The 19416-nt window shown below is 40.3% G+C and overlaps 1 long non-coding RNA gene across 1 annotated transcript in view; it reads right to left on the bottom strand.

Annotated features, from left to right (window-relative positions):
* Positions 1 to 1742: 1742 nt before the first annotated feature.
* Positions 1743 to 19416, bottom strand: part of LOC130577275 (uncharacterized) — a 36086-nt gene continuing 18412 nt past the window's right edge. The window contains exons 3-4 of the long non-coding RNA XR_008965750.1: positions 9439 to 9645; positions 1743 to 1837 (exon numbers count right to left, since the gene is read on the bottom strand). This is a non-coding gene — a long non-coding RNA (uncharacterized LOC130577275). The remainder of the gene's footprint in view (positions 1838 to 9438; positions 9646 to 19416) is intronic.

The following is a 19416-nucleotide window of genomic DNA, read 5'->3' as shown; positions in this document are numbered from 1 at the left end:
CACCAGCAGAAAGCTCAAAACTGACAGAAAAAAGACAGGGCCACAAAAGCCTTGCCAGCCAGACAGCACAAAATCAGAGAAACCTTTTTTTTTTTTTTTATTAGTTCTTCTAATATTAAAAACAAAGTTGAAAATATTCAGAAATTGCGCTGCCCTCCCCTCCTCTTCCATCTGTTTTCTTCATTATGTTTTAATTCTTTTGCAAAGCACCCAGCACTTGGGAGGCACCTGAAGGCCACTCTGCAAGGTGGGGTTGTGGACAGGAGGGTGACACAAGCACACACAAAGCCATTTCATATTTGTAGGCTCCAAATTTCTSTCTTTACAATTGCCTTTCTGAACGAATTCATTTTTATTTTGTGTTGTTTTTCAGGGTTTTTTTCAGTGGGGGGAGGAAAGGGAAGATATAGGCTAGTCAACTAAACTCCTGTCTGCCCTCATTATTTCAATTCAGGGACTGACAGTACAAGACTTAATATTACAATAAAGCAAAACTGGTGTCAGCAAAAAAAAAAGTTTCGATGACACACTGATATGGAACACTATGATACACTGGTAAAAACTATGTGAAAACCAGAAACACATAAGACTGCAATTTAATCTTTTTATTTGAAATATAAATATTGTTACTATCAAGCTTGACAGTATAGAAAATGTGTGCCCTGCAGCCTTCTGACAAAACAAAATTTATATTTAAAACTTCCTGAAATAATGCCTTTCATATGTGGAGTTTTGTCACATTGCAGCGGCTCTGAGCCTACCTTATGGTCCTGCACCTTTAATTATTTTATGCCTAGAAGACACATTTTAAATAGAAGAGGCGGGTTACAAGAGTTTTGACAGCTGTGGATGATTAAAATACTGACAACATGCACTATATAAAATTCCCTGAGGTTTTAGCTGGGTACTCACACGAAAGTTAGCGATTAGATTCCCTCCCCCCCTGCCAAATCCCACCAGCATGAAATGTTCCTATCACTGGCCTGTTACCCTTCTCTCTTTAGGCAATTCAACCTCCCCAACTTTTTTTTTTTATTTTTCTTTTTTAATATCTCAAGGCCACATACTTGAAAATTGGTCAACAAATTTGATTTAGTAATCTGTTCCCGTTTAACAAATATGCAGCCAGGTTTCATGGCCAGCTGTTCTGTATCATTGCATGAATGGAGGGAAGGGAAACCATTTAAAACATATGAAAGGTTTTAKGTTTTATTTTCATCAAACCCCCTTACAAGAGTGTTATAACTCGGTGCTAATTTTCTGGCCTCTTGACCTACATGCTTGGATTGTGCAAAATATTATATTATGAGGGGRAAAGAGTGCTCCCCAGTTCAGAAAAACACTGAAGTCTGTTCTTAGCCTTGACTCTGGCAGCTGCCTCCTGACTTCATGCACTTGAGTTATAASCTTTGGATAAACTGGGATCCTACCCCTGAAGTTCTTCAAATTAAAAGCTGCATATGAAATTAATATTAATTACACTGACCTTGAGCTGTGGCTATAGCTATGTCAGTCTGTCCCTCTCTTCTGGTTTAGGGGGTCAAAGAAATTCTAGAAGCAAATCACCTCCAAAAAATACATGAGCAATTGCAGAGGCAGACTCTGGATGTGGGCATAAATTATGGCCTACTTTTATTACCTTTAATTCATTTAAAGCTGTTTAGACACTTCTAAATTCAAGAAAAGACAAGGAAGAAAATCTTACCACCAAAAGAGCAGACTTATCATTTGGATGTTCCTTTTAACCCCAGAAGACCAGGCAAAGATGGATTTGGGATAAACCATTTTCCACTCTGATGGTGGGAAAGCATCTCCTCCTTCAGTCCCGTGAAGCTCCCTGGCAGAGGTGAAGTTTAAGGATGGATGGGACAGGAAAAAATTCAGGACTCTAAATAAAGCATAAATGATCCAGAGATATTGCAAGTCAAAAAGAAAAAGCAACATCAATGCTGGTGTCATGCAAAATGCAGAAAGACACCCCAAAGTTCCACACCATGTTGGGGAAGGAGTGCAAAAAATGGACAAGGTTTTTCTTCCAGGAAGCAAAAGTTACTGAAGCAGAAGCAAAATTACAGAAATTAAAGTCAAAAATAGTTAAAGTATTTGATTAAAGTACAAGGACATGATAAAAAAATTTCCCAAATTTTCCTATTCCATTTGACCAAGGCAGAAAACACTCCTTTTAATCATCAATATTTGCAAACAGAATGTTTGATATCTTTTTTTTTTTCTGTTAGAAATAAGAAGAGACCATCCCTTACTTGAAAAATCAGAGATCCACCAGTTACCTACTGCAGGAATTAGCCACARAAACACAACTTCATACAACAACACTTCCTAGGAAAACATTACTGACATCAAAGTGGGTCTGGAAAGAAACAAGTGCCTTTATCCATGTGCCTTGAGGATTTTWAAGTGCATCAGACAAGCAAATAAGACCTTCTTCTGCCTGCTCTGCATAGCTTTTTTTTTAAAAAAAAAAAACAAAAACGTGGAATATTTAGAGCATGCTCATCACCCCGCCCTTGGGAAAATGAGTTATTAAAAATGCTGGAATGCAATCTGTGTCAAAGGAGACATTACATCAGTCACCCTGGCCACCTGCTTTTTGCTGTTTTTCATGTTCTCAGTAAAGAAGAAGAATGAAATACATAACCTGGTGTCCTTGTCTTCAAATCTATTGTTAAATATAGGATATTGCTGAGTATTTTATRGCTACTGCTGCTTCCTCAGCAGACACTGCACTGGTCTGTAAAACACAGRGAGCACTGGAGCAGCTCAGCCACCCAGCTCAGCTCTTTCTGGCCTCCCAGTCCATTGCATCCATCACWCTGTGCATTCCTGGTTGAATCATCACTTTCCAACTGGTTTTGGGTTTTCACAAAGCACGTGCTGAGCCATTTCAGGGTCTGCCTCTCGTCTTTCTTCACACAAGTAGTTACAGCTCAGTATTTTYGTATCCAATTATGAAGAAAGATGAGAATAAAATGGGAAATAAAAAAGTGACAGGTAGAATTGCAGAACAAAATGGTATTGTACGCTTGCTTGATGCTAATTGGTTTTCTTAACTGCTTAAAATCTGTAGCATAGCATAAAATAACCCAGCAGTAGTGGTCTGCCAGCCATTTTTGACACCTTTTCAGTCAATTTGATCAACTTTGTGGCAGCTCTAATTCATTTTGGCTGCTGAGGATCTCAACAGACACAGATGACCTCTATGACAGAGAGAATGGAGGATGAAAGAGCAAACAAATGCTTTTATGAAAGACAAAATGAGAAGTTTCAGATTTAGTGAGATTCCCTTTTTTTTCKTAGCTTACAAAAGTGGCCATATTTAACTGTCCAACAAATGAAGTTCAGCACTCCTGAGCACCACCATTGCCAGTAATTTATATTTCATGTGTTTCTGTGCTTTGTTATTGATAGGAACCTGTAAAGTCAGCTCAGCTGTGACTGCAGACAGGTCACAGCCAAGGAGTAGAAACGAGAAAAGCCAAGTGACAGCAACCAAAGTGACATCCTGCAACTAACTCCTCAGCACATGTCTGGGTGTGTTTCTCACAATAAAGACTCACTGAGAGTGACCAAAAGCAATAAAAATCTCCATGAACCAAAAAATTACAATGCTAACATCATTCTGCTGTTGTTTCCCAGTACCAGAAGTTACAGAAGGTAAGGAGGTGGGGCAAGAAAGAGAATAAACTTTTAAATGACCTTAGACAGATAACCAGATTTTCAGTTTAGGCTTCAGAAGCAAGCTGAGTAATAATTTTAATACAARCATTTTCTCTGGAGGATGATGTTATGAAATAATAGACATAAACCCAATAATAGCCATCAACTTCTTTGGAACTTTGTGAAACTCATCTCGCTCACATTTGAAAGCACTCTCAGATCCAGACAGCCAACTGCTGTCAAAAAGCAAGATACATTTAAAATTGAGCACTTTGGGCTTAATTTATGTTCCCAGCTACAGCTTTTGGGATGTTGTACATTAGCTGTATATATGCTTTTACATATTTCTAAGAAAAATGGTCCTCAGAAGATGATGAATAGCATGCCTTACCAGAAAATATATGACAGGTTCTAAAAATGGTACATTTTTAAATTGGTATAGATATTTATACTTGCTCTGATCCTCTGAGATGTATATTGAAATCTGTAATATAAACAGCAAAGGGCATTCCAAGACAAGCAAATTAAAATGAATTCTGCATCATTCTCTCCCGTCCTATTATTATAAGTTCTCAGGAGGCCTACAAAAATTTGTATGTGAACTAAAAACGTATGTAAATCTAGTAAAAGTTACTTTAGAAAACCCTAACCTTTTATTAGATCACAGTGTAACTGATGTTTAAAATAAGAAGTTAGGGCTACTATCACAATATATAAACAGAGTCTGTGATAGACAYGCTGTGCCTTTATAACATTTTGCATTGTGCTGTCCCACATGTATTAAAATGTATATATCACCATCAATTCAGKACGAAAGAACTTTATTTTTTTAGAAAGCAATATCACCCCCATCTCCAAGAAAGAGCTATTTATCACCATCTGATAAAACCACTGCTCACTCTCAGCCTCTTGGCAGCAGCTTTTACTCTTTCCTCCTGGGCTGCTGCTCTCAGGTAATAACCTGGGCCAGGGTAGGACCTCCCCAGCCTTGGAATCATCAGTGGTGCCAGACCCCCCTGAACATCTGTCTACCCTGCTCTGGAAACGCTCTGGTGAGGTCTGCATCATTACTCAATTCCCCTTGTGGTTAGAAAGTTTTCCTCCCAGTCATCCTAATGCATCTTGGCTGAAAATTAAATTGGTTTCTTTTGAATTCCCTCAAGTGGAGGGAGAACAATGAGCACCAGCCTTTGCGTAACTTTCTCATATTGGAAAGACTATCACCGTGATTTCTCTGTAGGTTTATCAGTTCCCACAACTTTCCTTCRTAGATCATGTTCTATAAATTTCAGATTTTCCTGTCACACTCCACTCAATTTAATGTGCTTTCTTGATATGTAAAATATGGTGCCCAGTGTGGTTCTTTAGCTATGCACACTCCACTGGATTTTTTTTTTTCCCACAAGGACATTATATGTGACAAAACCAAAAGCTGAAATCAGGATAATTCAGCAACATCTCACCCCTTTCCCCAGGCTAGTTATTCTTTCAGAGAAGGAAATMAGATGGATTTGCTGAGAACAAATCACTTCAATCTTACATTATCTTTYACAACCCTCTTATCATCTGAATAGTTAGAAAGATTATTTTTTTAAAAKACTTGTTCCGGTGTATTTTCAGGAATAGTGATTGGGCTGACTGGGTTATGAATTCCAGAACACTTGTTTTTCTCTTTTTAAAAAGGTATATAGAATACTTTTCTCTTTCTTCTGGCATCCTCTAAAATTCTCAGAACACAATCTAGCATTTGCTGAACAGAAATCCATGTTTCTATTTAATTTCTAGTAGATAGACTTGTTCTAAGCACTTCCTAGAGAGCTAAACAGCTAAAAATTCAAGCAAATCTAGAGGTGAAGATTCCCACTGTCAGGCACTTGGTCCCTCACATCTCTGCTTCCTGGCTCTGCACATACAAGTAAAGAATGAGCAAACTCATGGAGTTAAATTGTCAGAAAAATAAATAAAAAGGGAAAAGATACCCCTAAAGATGCCAGAGTGTGCAGCTTCAAGGGACTGGAGAGGTCAGTGGTACCTTYCAGCAGCTGCTGGTTATTAGGTCGGTTTTCCTACAAAGTGGTCTCACCAAAGCAGTGCAAGGAATACATCACCAAATCCTGGCTTATTAGAAAGAAAAAAAGGAGAAATTCAAAGCCAAGGAATTCCAGCAGAGTCCAGATCTCCAAAAGCTCTGCCTTTGGRGTTTTATGCTCATGACTGCAGTGATTCAAGATGTTTTCTTCTACCAACACATCTCTTCCACTGGTTTCCCATCCTGGCTGCTCCTATAGTGCACAGCATATCGTTCACACTGTCATTTGATTATTGTAAATACACATCACTTCTAAATAAACTCATAAGCACTCAGAAACTGGTATGTATGACAGCTCTTCAGAGCCCTCATAGTTGTAAACACACTGATACAAGCAACAATTTACAGGCTATGGATCACTCCCGAGGTGGAGAGCAGAGACTGCCAGAAAAAACAATGCAAATTGCATTATCTGAGTTGTGAGGGAATTTCCCTTCTCTGTTCTCCTCCCACAGCATCACCCTGGCAGTCCCTCAGGGGCACCACAGCAAGGTCACACCTCAGTCAGCACAGCTGTCACTCCTTCTGTGTCCCAAGGAACAGAGAGAGAAGTGAGGACCAGAGGCAGGGACATGGTGCCAGCCTTGCTCCCCTGCCCCTCATTGGAGTGTTCCACAGGTAAAGTGGCTGCAGGATGGGTTTCAGCTTTGGGATTAGCTGAAGGGAAAMTTTAGTAGGCAAAGCAGGCAACTTGAAACTTTCAGCAAGCATTAAATGCCCTTAATAAAAAAAAAAAAACAAAAACAAACCAGAAATTGCTGTCTTTGGGAGTTGTCCCATCCAAATAGTTTTAAGATACTTTGGGAAAAAAAGTCTTTATGAAGAGCTGATTCATGTGTTATATCTATTGTGTGCTAAATAGTATGTTATCTTCTGAAATCATGGAAAGGAGGAGGGCATTTTTTAGTAATTGTTGGCTATTCAGACCAATGAAAGAAAGCATGTTTCTCTGGGTACAACGAATTCTGTTAGTGGTTTCAGAGCCCGGTGCCAACATTTCAGTAACAGATACATTACGAACTGCTACAGCTGGCAAGGTGTACCTGTGCTCTCTATTCCAGGGGAGGATTTCACTGCCTATTCAGAATGAATAGATTCAGAAGTGGAATCCAGCATGGAAAATGAAGGAAGGTCAGGGGAAGGGTAATATTTATGGAAGATTGAGCATTTTAGTGTGCTACTGGCTTCAGGGTCTGCACTCCCTAAAAATACTGGATTTTGTGCACTGGAGTGCTGAGCAGACAGACTGTAAGTAAAACATTTGTTTGAACCTTCACAAACAGGCAGTCGCTTGGTATTCAAAAGAGGAAAGAAAAGGAACTTCTATATTTTATGCTGCTCTAGAGCAGAAACATTTACCCCAACGAGCAACCCAATAAGGGCTTTTCCAGTGACAAGAGCAAAGTGCTCCGAAACACGGCTTGGTGTGGCAGATCCACCTTTCTGGAATATCTCTCTGTGTTTGGTGACAGCATGGAACAAGTGCATGGAGAGCTGTGAGACAGTCCTAAAGGATGGATCAARTGCACCAGAGGGTTGTGAGGTGGGTCTGAAGGTTTAAGAGAGACGTGGCAGGTACTTGATGCTCTTCAAGAGTTGGCAGCCACCATTAAGATGCAAATAAACAACGAGAATTAACACTCCACAGCTGAATTTATTTTCTGGAAATACATGAGAGCTAGTGAGCTGAAAAATGTGGGAGAACTATTCAGCCTGGTTCAAATGTGTAAATCTAACAAGACTGAAAAAAACCTCTCATTCTTCTGTGATCAACCATTCATTGAATCAATGTCTGTGGCCTGAGCATACCCAACCTGTAAACAACATTATCTGTCCATCTTGGTGGTCAAATGGTCAAATACTGAATGGGCATAAATGCTATAGAACAGAATCACTTTTCCACATCTACAGAACCATTTTGACAGAAAAGAGGATAAAATATCGAGTGCTGTAAATAAAGAAATGCAAAAAACTGTCATTACTAGCAACCAGAAGAAAAAAATTTTCAGAGTTTCCAATTATTGGTCTGTAAGCATTAAACTCAGGGGTGGGAAGACACAAGAGAAGAAGCACAACAAAATAAAAACAGCGACCTTAAAAATACCCTTGCAGAATGCAGCAAAAAAACCCATGGATTGGGTAAGAATGAGAAGAAAGTGAAGCACTTTTCTTCACAGCACAATGCTTTGGGTCCCTGATGCAAAACACATGAGCACTCTGTCCCTGCTCTTCCACACCCTTCAAAGGGCTGAGGCACCCACAGGAACATTTGTAGGATGACAGTGGTGAAAAATTAAAAATTATTTACATATTTGCTCAATGGCTCTTCCAGAGTTTCTACTAATATCAGTTAATCACAAGTGGAATATACTCTGCATTTCCTAATACCAACTCAGAATTGATTTTTGTCTTGGTTAATTCAATGATCAGACTTGTGTTTGCTTTAGTTGGAACACATTGGACCTCTGACTCCTCAGACTCATTTTCACGTGCCTGGGAGCAAAATTCYTGTTAAATATCTATATTCACTCTGCAGCTCCTCTTTCCATATCAGGCATAACTTTGCTCATGTCCACAAACCACCCTGAGCAAGAAATGAGCAGCACTCCAAGGTTCAAGGATACACAAGCAGGTCCTGCTCCCTGCTCTGTTTCCATGCACATTTTTCTCTTCCTGAAGTATATAATGTGACTTACAGGAAGCTACCAGTGGTGGAAAGTTGTAATTCATTGGAAAAGAATCTGTACTTTAAGGAACAGGCACCTTCTTACTGGATCTTAAATAATATATCACATAATGCAATTATTCTATGTCTCCTGGTCATCACATGGTCTTGGGGAAATCAGAGTCAGATTTTTAATATTGAGTGTGTAAGGATCCTACAGAATTGCAGCCTGTATAGAACTGTTCTTCTCTGCAGAACCAAACATCTCACCAGAACAAGCAATTTCTTAAAATTACGATCCATCCTCCATTTCACACACACAAGCATAAAAATAAAATGCAATAAACATGTTTTGGGATGGTTGCTTACCCAAAACATACCAGACAATTACACGTTGTGCTGTTTTAATTAGCGACTCTCTCTCTCAACAGGTCCCATTTGAAATGTGTGGCACTCCTCTGTGCTCCATGCCTGGAGTACAGTTGTATTACAATCACATCTCCAGTCAAAGAACATTGCCATTTTTTCCTAGATCAGACACCTGCTATCAATTTGAATGGTATCTGATTGAATATTTGTGCAGGAAGGACAAGAATCAATTATTCATGAGTACTAAACAATAGACTGTATAAACACAGTTCATGAACCTGAATCCTTTACAACCTGGCTTATCTTCGATACATTTATAAGGGCAGTCACATCTTTTAAACAACTGACATATTYAAGGCCCCCAAAAAAGGGGGAGGGATAAAAGAGAAAAGATGTTTTTCTTAAAGAAAATGTGAAGWGTTTTGGATTAGGTGGAGTTTGTGTTCTTCTGCTTATAGAAGTGGTAATATTTAACTTTTAACTAAATTTAACTAAACATCTCCTGTGACAAGACATTTCCCTGAGACTCCCAGYTCACATTCTGCTGAACCAGGTCATCTGGGTAATTTAACTGAACAGAAAAATATATTCAACTATTGGATCCTTACCCATAAGTCTTATGTGAGTTTTGGACTCCTACCTGTTCTTGGCAATTTAGCAGAACAAAACATTGTGAGGTTCTCCCGTCACTGGGTCCTCTCCCTTGCAGGAACCTGTGTTGTTTCCCTGGCAGCCTCTTCACTTTTAGGTTTCCAGCACAGTTCAATTAAGCTCAGTTGGCTCTGCAGAGCTGATCTGGTTGGATCTGTGCCAGCTGAAATCCTGCACTTTGGTGTCTCAGCTGAGCCTGGAAATACAAACGTGGCTCATGTCAGGTGGGGGAAAGCCTGATCCACACTTCCAGGGAAAATGCAATCCTGACATCACAGTGGAACRATACAGCAGAGACCAGTAAATAATGCATTCTGTTAAAAAAACTTCCTGTCTCCAAACAAGGCTGTTAATGTTGCTGTCATGTTTAATACATTTTTGTGTATACTCCTTTCATTTTCTGGGCYGGTTTTTGCCCGGGGTAGAGTTGGTTTTCTTCMTAGTAGCTGGTATGGGCTGGATTTCGGATTTGTGTTGAAAGCAGTGTTGATAATTCGGGGATGTTTTTGTTATTTCTGAACAGAGCTTGCACAGATTCAAGGCCTTTTCTGCTCCTCACCCCACAAGTAAAGAGTCTGGACAGGGTACAAGGGACTTTAAGGGGACACAGCTGGAACAGCCAATCCCAAGTGACCCAAGGGATATTCCAGGGCAGAAGGAAACATATTTCAGCGTATAAAATTGAGAGAAGAAGGAAGGAGGGATGTTTGCTGTTATGACATTTGTCTTCCCAGTCACTGCTACATGTGATGGAGCCCTGCTTTCCTGGGAATGGCTGGACACCTGYCTGCCATGGGAAATGGTCAATGAATTCCTTCATTTGCTYTGYTTGCTTGTGCAGCTTTTGCTTCACCAATTAAAATTATCTCAACCCACACAGTATTTCTCACCTTTATTCTTCCAATTCTCTTCCCCATTTCACTGCTGGGGAAGAGGGAGAGACCAGTTACATGAGGTTTATTTGCCAGCTGGGGTTAAACCACAACATTTTCTTATGGCAATGGTTTATGTTTCAATGTTTAAAGCATTCTGGAATTACAGTATCCATATTTAAAGCTCCAYGATTACAGCTTCTAGTGGTAAGTGCTTGAACTCTCATGAAATACAATTTGATTTAAAAATCAATCCCCCAATTGAGTTTAAAAAGGCACCAAGTGCTGTTTATTTGTTTTTATGGAAAATAATACAGGCAATTAATTTCTCTCATACCTTAAGTGTCTGAGTTACRAAATTCTATAATGCAACATGGCACGCTTGATGAATAACAGCTGAGGTGATTTGGTTTAGAGGGAGTGATTGGTAGGCAGTGATTTTGATAAAAACTTGTGTGATATGCATTGGTCACCTCAGCTGCACAGCTGATTCACTGGAAACAAGCTTGGAGTGAATAAAATTGCCATCATGTTACATTTTATGTTGGGGAGTCAGGGAGAAGGAGGAGGATATAATTCTTTCCTAGATCTAGTAGCTGCTGCTTTAAGAAAAGAAATGACAAGGTTATGGGTTCTCCCTCTGCCATGCACCTCCTTCATAAATTTTAGCATTAAATTATAAATAAAACATACGAGGACTCAGCTCAATGAGAAATATGTCTGGACTTTGGCACTGTAAAGATCTGCACAAATCCATACAAGCTGCTTAACATTGATTTTCCTTGGCGTCTTTCGCAGCCCTATGCGGGCTTTGCAGCGCAGGAGGCAGACATGCCTTTTATTGTATCAGGCCCTTTGCCATTAATTACAGACATGCCTTTCCTTAATGACTGGGCACAACTGGCCTGCTGATCCCCTGGCTGGATCACCAGAGGATGGAATCAGCAGCACAGACCAGGACTGGGGGCCATTTGCTATTCCTGGCCTCCCTGCTCTCCCCATCCTCTGCGCTCTTTGTAGTGGGAAGTTGGGGCTGGAACCCCAAAGTGCCAAATTCTCCTCCTCCCCTCTCCTTCTGCACCAGTTTGCTCAAAGCAGAAGAAACCCAACACACATCTCCACTCACCTTCAAGCAGAGGTCAGTGGGGAAAGCAAGAGGAAAGACTCATCTTTCATACACCTAGAAGCGAAAAACTCCAYGGCAAAGCCAATATTAACCTCTCTCTCAATGTGGAGAGCTAACCAAACCTCCTGAGTCTGCAAAACTGAGTGGAAAAGAAAAGTTTTGCTTGTGGTATTTTCACATCTTCACTCTGGCGCTGGCTAGCAAAGTAAATGGCCTTGGTGGTTGGTGCCCAGGGCCAGCAGCGAGGAACCCTGGGCTCTGCTCATCCCTCTGCTCCTCACTCACTGCAGAAAGCTGTTTGCACAAAATTCTTGAAAAGAATTCGTTAATTTTGGGAGCCAAGTTTTGCGTGTAAACAAATAGAAACTTGTGGACACTGAGCATCTGCTGCTTTTCACAGAGCCAGAGAGATTCTGGCACACCCTGCACCACTGCCAACCATCCAGACCAACATCTGCACCTTTGCTCTGCAAGGCACAAGGGCTCTTCCATCTCAGGCWCAAAGATGAGAGCTCCTCCTGTGCCCAAGAAAGATTCTTCCAGAAGATGCAGGACTTGGCAATGAATTATTACACCAAAAATTACTGGGCACACGAGCTTGAGAAACCCCTGTTCCTCTCACCTGCTAAATGGGCACTAAATATGAGTCATAAAAAGTCCTTTGACCTCCTGTTCTGGTGTGACAGAAGACCTGGAAGTTCCTCAGAATGAGATCTGTTTTAGAATAACTAAATTTGCTATGGCATTTTGATAAACCTTAGAAGATGGTTTGATTCAGGTCTGTGCATCTTTCAACAAATGTTTTTTGGAGGATAATTTCAATTTTTTTTTTCAGTGATCCCTCATGTATGATGGATATGTTGAATTGTTTTTCTTAATAAACCTTTCACATCAATTGCATCCTCCTGGTCAAATTGTGCCTCTTGAGCAAAGGCTAYTGAAACATGTATCTGATTAGGAAAAACCCATGTTCATGCTAATTTCATGTTTTATTTATTTTTACTTAACTTTGACATAGCTCCTGGAAGATCTATCAATAACAGCCCATCTCCATGATTGGTTCATCCAAATAATGACTGTTGAGCATGTAAAACAAATTGGGCGAGACCCTGCACGAGGAGCAGGAGGCAGAGCTCTCATCACAATCAATTCTCTCTCAGATATAAAAGGTCACTGATAATTATGCGCATKAATCTAAGAATGAAATTTGCCTCATTGAGCTGTGTTACCTCTCCACTTGCAACCACACAGTAAACAGGAAAAAGACAGAATTGACTGAGACACCCACACTGGTGTCCTCCCAGCTGAACTCTGAGTTTCTGTCCACAGCTCCCTTTCTGCTGAATTGCCAGCGCTCAGCCTTTCAAAACTCGATGCATTTTCTTTGCCCAGGGCAGATTATACGTGGCGATGTTTTTCCCCTCAACTGACTTTACAATTCTTGTGCTCCTTGAGAATTCTCCTSCAGATTTGTTCAAATCATGTGGGAATTTAGTTGCTAATTGAAGAAAAACATGGTGTTTCACTGTGAAGGTCTAGATGTGAAGTSCTGAATCTCTTCCTGAAAAGAAAGGTTTTGTTTTCAGGGGCTCAGCCTGGTCTGTCCTGGTGCTAACAGATCCCATATTGTCATATTGTTGGCCTCCACTGAAATGCCCTCATCTCCAAGGGACAAAGGTATTTTATCACCTCTACCTCTTTCCGCTCTCTGAGCAAATCATTAATTAAAAAAAAAAAAAAGTAAAAAGCCAAATAGCTATTGCTCCATGAGCAGAATGCAATCAATAATATTGCTACAATTTAATATTTGAGAGAAATATGTTTAGAGAAAACAAGAAATGAGAAAATCAACTCAACCATGTCTTAAAATGCCTGGTGAACATATCCCTGGCCTTGTGTCCTCTATGGAAATTGTGCTTATACAACAGATAACTCAGCAATGCAGTCAATAACTGGCAAACTTGATACTTCCAAAGGCTCTAAGGGGGAATGTCAACCAACACTGATGAGCAGCTTTGAACCCTTGGCCTTTCAGATGCAGGCTGACAAGCTAACTGGCTTTTCTTCCTCGGTRGGGAAGAGGGTTTTCATAGCCTGTTTCCTACAAATAAAATGCAATCCAAAASTTCTGGGCACATGCCACGTTTCTTGAAAGGGTGAGATTACCCAGYGCCTCTTGATACACTGCGGGATGCCGATGTATGTTTGTACTCCGTGTGGTTTTTTTCAAGTGAAAAAAAAAAAAAGGAACAAAAAAAATTCACGGAATCTCTTACACATGGGAAAATACAATCACTCGGCAGAGAAGCAAAATGAGGCCTACTTGAGTTAATTTCTCCTCACTTATTTATATTTAACTCTGTGATAATGGTCCATTCAAACAGCTGGGCATTATCTCCTGAAGTTAAAGTGCTGCTGGATAACAATTGGAAGCGTTTTTCACTTGTGGACCCTTTATTTGTGAAACAGCAGCAGAGGCAAATCAAAAAGGATTTTTGAGCTCTGTTGAGCTGCATAGGCAAAGAGGTTAAAGGAGGTCGACTGGTGACTCAGGTGTGTTAATCAGGTGAAGTTTTGTATTTATTTATGCCTTCAGTGTGACAAACTCTATCAGAACGTCACCACAATCACACCACYTACAGAAACAGAGATCTTATGGTTAACAGACTTATAAAAGGCCACATCACTTGTCTAGTCTAAGAGTAGGATCTTCCATCTGAAAATCAGAGCAACCACCTTAAATCCCCTACAGAAACACCACTATGCATCCTGGCTTCSTGACTCCTTTGTATACATTTAACTGCTTTGAGAAATGGTCATTATTCACTGCTTGAAAAAGGAGAGAAAAGACATGAAAAGCATCTAGGTAAGATTAAGAAAAGGGATAATAACCTTCTCAGGCAAGGATTCTACAGCTCTTGCTTGTCTCTTTTTCTCAGGTTGTCCTATGTTTCCATAGCTACAAATGTTATTTGTGGTTGGAAATTATGCACTCTCTTTTTATCCCCCTACCCCATAAACATCTATTTGAATTTTAAATTTAATTCTAAGGGTATGGTGATTCTCTTGGTTGTTGTTCACATGTAYAACATTTCCATCATGTTGTAAAATCTGTAAATATTTTCAATTGTCAAAAATTGAGCAAAAACTCTGTCATTTTGAGAAGTGGACTGCAGTCAAGCTTGGGATGGAATCCCACAGAATGTGTTCTTCAGCAACTCTGTTGTTTGTATTGAGATATCTGGTAAAGTCTTTTGGGAAAACATACCACATATCTCTTCAAGGTCCAACCAAAATATCATCTATCCTGCCCTCAGTACAACGGCCTTACTGAGATAAATAGTTTGGGGTGGGGAGAAAAAATCTTCCACTGTAAATCATACTAACCAAACACTGCTGGGCCAAATTCTCTCCCCTCTACTCCAGTGAGATGCTGTTAGTTCAACAGGGAGTTTGATTATTGGACAAAATTTAGGAGGTTAAAATTAAGACAACATAACTGTGGTCCTCTAAGAAATTGTTCTGTTCTTATTTTGTAACCTCTCTTTTTCTTGGCACTGGGGGATTTTGGGTCGGAGCTAAACAGCTTATGAACTCATTTCCTAAAATTTTCAGTCTCCCAAAAGCTTGCTTTCCTTGGATTATTTTTAATTCAGTCAATTTGTAACACATATTCAGACTGTATCCTCCACAATATTTTATGATAAATCCCATTCAATTTCATATGTACGGTTGCAAGCTTTATTGCTTAACAAACATTTCATCTACTCTCCCATAATTTATATCTGAATGGGTTTATTATAGACATTGCATTTCATTCATTGTGCAGTTAATTCTGCAACATGCTGCCTGTTTTCTGTATGGCCGCTCTACCATTATGTGCTTTCAGTACAATTGAATTTTTCCTTGGGAGCTTTATGAAATGGTTTATGAATATGTAATACAAATTGTATTAACAAGGCAAATGTACTTTTTATTCCTTTTGTGAGCATTTCCAGTCAATGACTAGTAAGAGAACAAGCATAGTAGCACATCTCCCTCAATTCCTATTCACCAAGACTACCCATGCAATATTATTTTTAAAAGGCATCACTTCAAAAAAAACCAAAGATGTTTAAAAATCTTGGTTGGTGTTGCAGTCACTCCRCAGAAAGGAACATAACAAAGCTTTGTGACATGACTTCTGTCTTTGTGGGGACTTCTCACTTTCTCTTCAGGTAATAGGATTTTTGGCAGATACTATTTTGAAAAAGCATCCCCCTCTATCACCCGCAGTCCATTGCCTTGATTACCATTATATGTTTGTTTTGCATTAGCACCCAGAAACACCAGTCCTGTTGCATTAAATGCACATTTGCATATTAAAACAGAGGCTATCCTTGCCCTAGAGCTGTGATTGACCGTGSACATTTGATGAGACAAGCAGTGGACACCATCAAATGATGGGAGGAAGGGCATGGTCAGACAGAGTTACAACATACATGACATTTCCTGCGGGTTCCCAACTGCTGCAGGGGTTAYATCGTGTGAGGAGGAGATAGAGATGATGTTAAATGGCCACACAAATATTTGAGGGAGCACCTGGAATGACAAGCAACACATTCAAATACTTGAACAAAGAGAAGCAATGTGTTTCATTACCTAAATTAGTTTGCTCCTTTTGATAGAAAGCAATTTGCACACTTAGAAATGAAGGCAAGCCCTTGGCTTCTGAGAACATGAGAAGCTTCCATACAAAGGAAGGTCGAGGCTCATTTTACATCACAGCCTCACAGTGCACCACATCACCCTTTTTAAACCTCACAGGGGTATTTGCTAATGCCCTTTACCTGCTCAAACACTTTCTAAACCTTCAGATCCATCTCCGATTTGAGAACATTTAAAACCCTGATAAAAACTCCCATTAAAAACCCMATCCTTCCACTCACCATCTTGGCCAGCCCACTTTCCAGAACAAACCTGTGTCCAGGCCTGGCTGATGACCAATGCTGTGCCATATGTTCTCACTTACAGCTCAGGGGATTAATTCCTCAGTGACAGGATGGGAAGGCTGGAATCTCCAGCAGGAAATAATGCAGCACCAACAGAAAAACGAAGGAAATGGAAAAAGTCTGAATATATTTCTGCTTGACTGTACAGATTACAAGAAGGGACAGCGCAAAAAAAAAATTGCTGCTGGAATTCAGGTCCTTTGAAGCCTCTCCATGGGCTCAGTAATGTCTGTACTATCTACAGCAGGAGGAAAGTGATGCTTAGTAGRGTTGGTTTCCTCTCWGTATTAGATATAACAGAAATACAGSAAGGTGGATTACAGACCAAGGTTTTGGCTGCCTTYTGCCTTCAGAACCTCTGACATATGCTGGGAAGAAAATCCCCTGGTGTCATTCTAGATCTCTGAAGTCAGCCTGGATTTGCAGTGAAACCATCATCAATGAGGAGCAAGGAAAAGCACAAGAAGGGACTCTCACATTTCATGAAACTCACGCGCTTGTAGAAGCACTCCTATTGCAGGAAAGAGCCCTGCTTCCAAAGAAGGGATCCTCTGATCTGCCTTGCATATGCAAAGTTTCAGCACTGAAACMCTCAAGCAGAGCTGTGGTTTTTTTCTAGATTACATTCACAGAAGGACTCTGAATCAGCAGCGTGCATCGCTGAGCCATACCCACTCCTTATTAAATTCCTCCAATGACAATTTTACTGGTATTTTATATTAGTGCTAACAAAGGACCTGAATAAGATGTAAGAAATGTTATATTTTAAATAAAAGTCCAGGTAATGCGCCACTGGGGACCTCAGGATCAAATGAGCTTTTATATTTTTATGTAGAATGTAATCACTTTTTTCATTATTGTGGTTGCTACATTACTGTTATTAAAGAGTTTATTACCCTGTGGGGGATACTGCTCATTGGAATTATGTGCCTGCAGACCAGCAGAGACAGTGTGGCTTCAACMCTTAATTCATGACACAGCCACAGGACAACAAAATGTCAGCGCCCTGGGWCTGGTGTGCCATGCTGGGCACCCAGAATAATCCTGCTGGTACCAGGAAGTCAGAGACACACGCAGCTGGAACTGGAAAATCATTGCTATGTGATCATCTGATTTGCAGGCCTTTAGTACATGCTGAGTTTCTAGCAGATTTCCAGGGAAACTGGCCAAAATAGAGCATGTAGGGAGAGGGCAAATTGGCCAAAAAAAAAAAAAAAATGGCAAGATATTACAAGAAATGGAAAATTACCTAACGGGCCACTTATCCCTATTCAAACTTTGGAAAACCTTAGAACTTCTCCCTAGACTGCAACACAGCTATCATTTATTACCAAGGTGACCTTTATCCCTCTCCTGACAGCACTGTGCTCTCATCAGAAGCATTTTTTGAGAGGAGTCGATTTATTAGAAGACCCACTGAAGCCCCACTTTAGAAGGATCCCCACTGATTTCTATCTCAGCAAGCACCACAGCGAACGTGACAGACAAAAAGGGACATTCTGGGGCATGCTGGCTCCTCATATGTCAAATACCTGTTCTTCTGCCTCTCTGCACTCGTGAGATTGCCACAGAGGAGGGTGGCTCATTCCACCAGGTTTGAGTTTCTACACCTCCCACAGTCCCAGGATAATCACACAGTTAAATGGACACATCCARGAAAGCAAACATTATTACTGAAGTCCCCTCTTTGGGACTCCTGTGATGTTTAAGCATGGGTGGTGCTGTTCCTTGGAATTTTTCTTGTTTCCAAAAGGGAAGATACACACATACAGTGGTTAACACTGGAATGCAAAACATCTAGAGATAAGTCCATTAAGTGTGTCCAGATCATTACCTGGTGCTTCACTGAGACAAGGAAGGAATCTCTGTGAGGAAGCTGGACAGGAATGCTCCATCAAACGATCTTAAAGGAAGCAAGTGATCTATACTGCCCAAAARGGTCACAGAAGATGACAATAAATAGGTCTCTCTCCTCGTCTCATAATTAGGAAAATCATTGCTTCATTTTCTATGACAAATTGTTAAATGAATACCTGTCCTGAGCACAGGAGGAAATGATTCTTCAGTTCCACATACAGTGGCTTCTCTTTTTCCATGCCATGGTGGAATCAGTGGTCCCGAGTATGCAAAATCCATACATATCATTGCAACACAGGAAAACTGAATATCCTGGGACACATATACTCATGAGGGCATTATCCAGCGTATTGCCATTTATCAAATCTGTCTTTCAAGGAGCTGATCTTAGATTTCATGCCTAATTAGAGCATGTGCACGAAGCGAACTCAGCCTTTACACAGCCCCACAATGGGAGGCACTCCCTGCCCTCGMAGCCCCAGTCACACATCACACACCGTGCAGCCCATAAACCCTGTCACACACTAATGAGATCCAAATAACACAGAATCCACAAAGTAGGARCATCTGTAGTCAGACTATTTAGCTTAAGTCACAAGGATTAACAATCCCCATGGCTCTAGGAATACCCWAACCATGAACAGGGATCGCACAATTGTGGTCATCTCGCACTGCCTGGCTGACCAAGAGATTTTAATTTTCTTTTGGGATAGATATTGGATCTTACAGACCACTGGTYTGCTGCCTTATAAAATGAAAGAATTCCCCAGCCCCTGTATTATCTCTGTCCCCTCATTATGTCCTTTTTCGTGTGTAAGAGGCAGGAAAATAATGCTTTAGTGTGAAAAATTCAGCATTAAAAAGAAAAAGCAAAAAGCTATCTCAAGGCCWAAGAAAAGCTCCTGGACAAAGCTTTGGTTTTCATTTTAATGACTATTCCACAACCTTGTTTAACAAAATCCTCTGACTAGGAGATAACCTAACAAATCCAAGCATATCTGCAAATRCAGTATTAGAAATAGATTACAAAATGTCTTCAACTAGCTTCTAATAGAAAAAAAAAATAAAAAAAGAAAGCTCAAAATTCTGGATGAACAGGTTGCAATATTCCCTTTTTTCCC

Source organism: Malurus melanocephalus, unplaced genomic scaffold, assembly GCF_030028575.1.
Source record: "Malurus melanocephalus ecotype Western Australia unplaced genomic scaffold, MMel_1.1 scaffold_173, whole genome shotgun sequence".
Classification (NCBI taxonomy): Eukaryota; Metazoa; Chordata; class Aves; order Passeriformes; family Maluridae; genus Malurus; species Malurus melanocephalus.
Note: the sequence above shows the minus strand (reverse complement) of the source record. Positions and strands in the feature narration are given on the sequence as shown.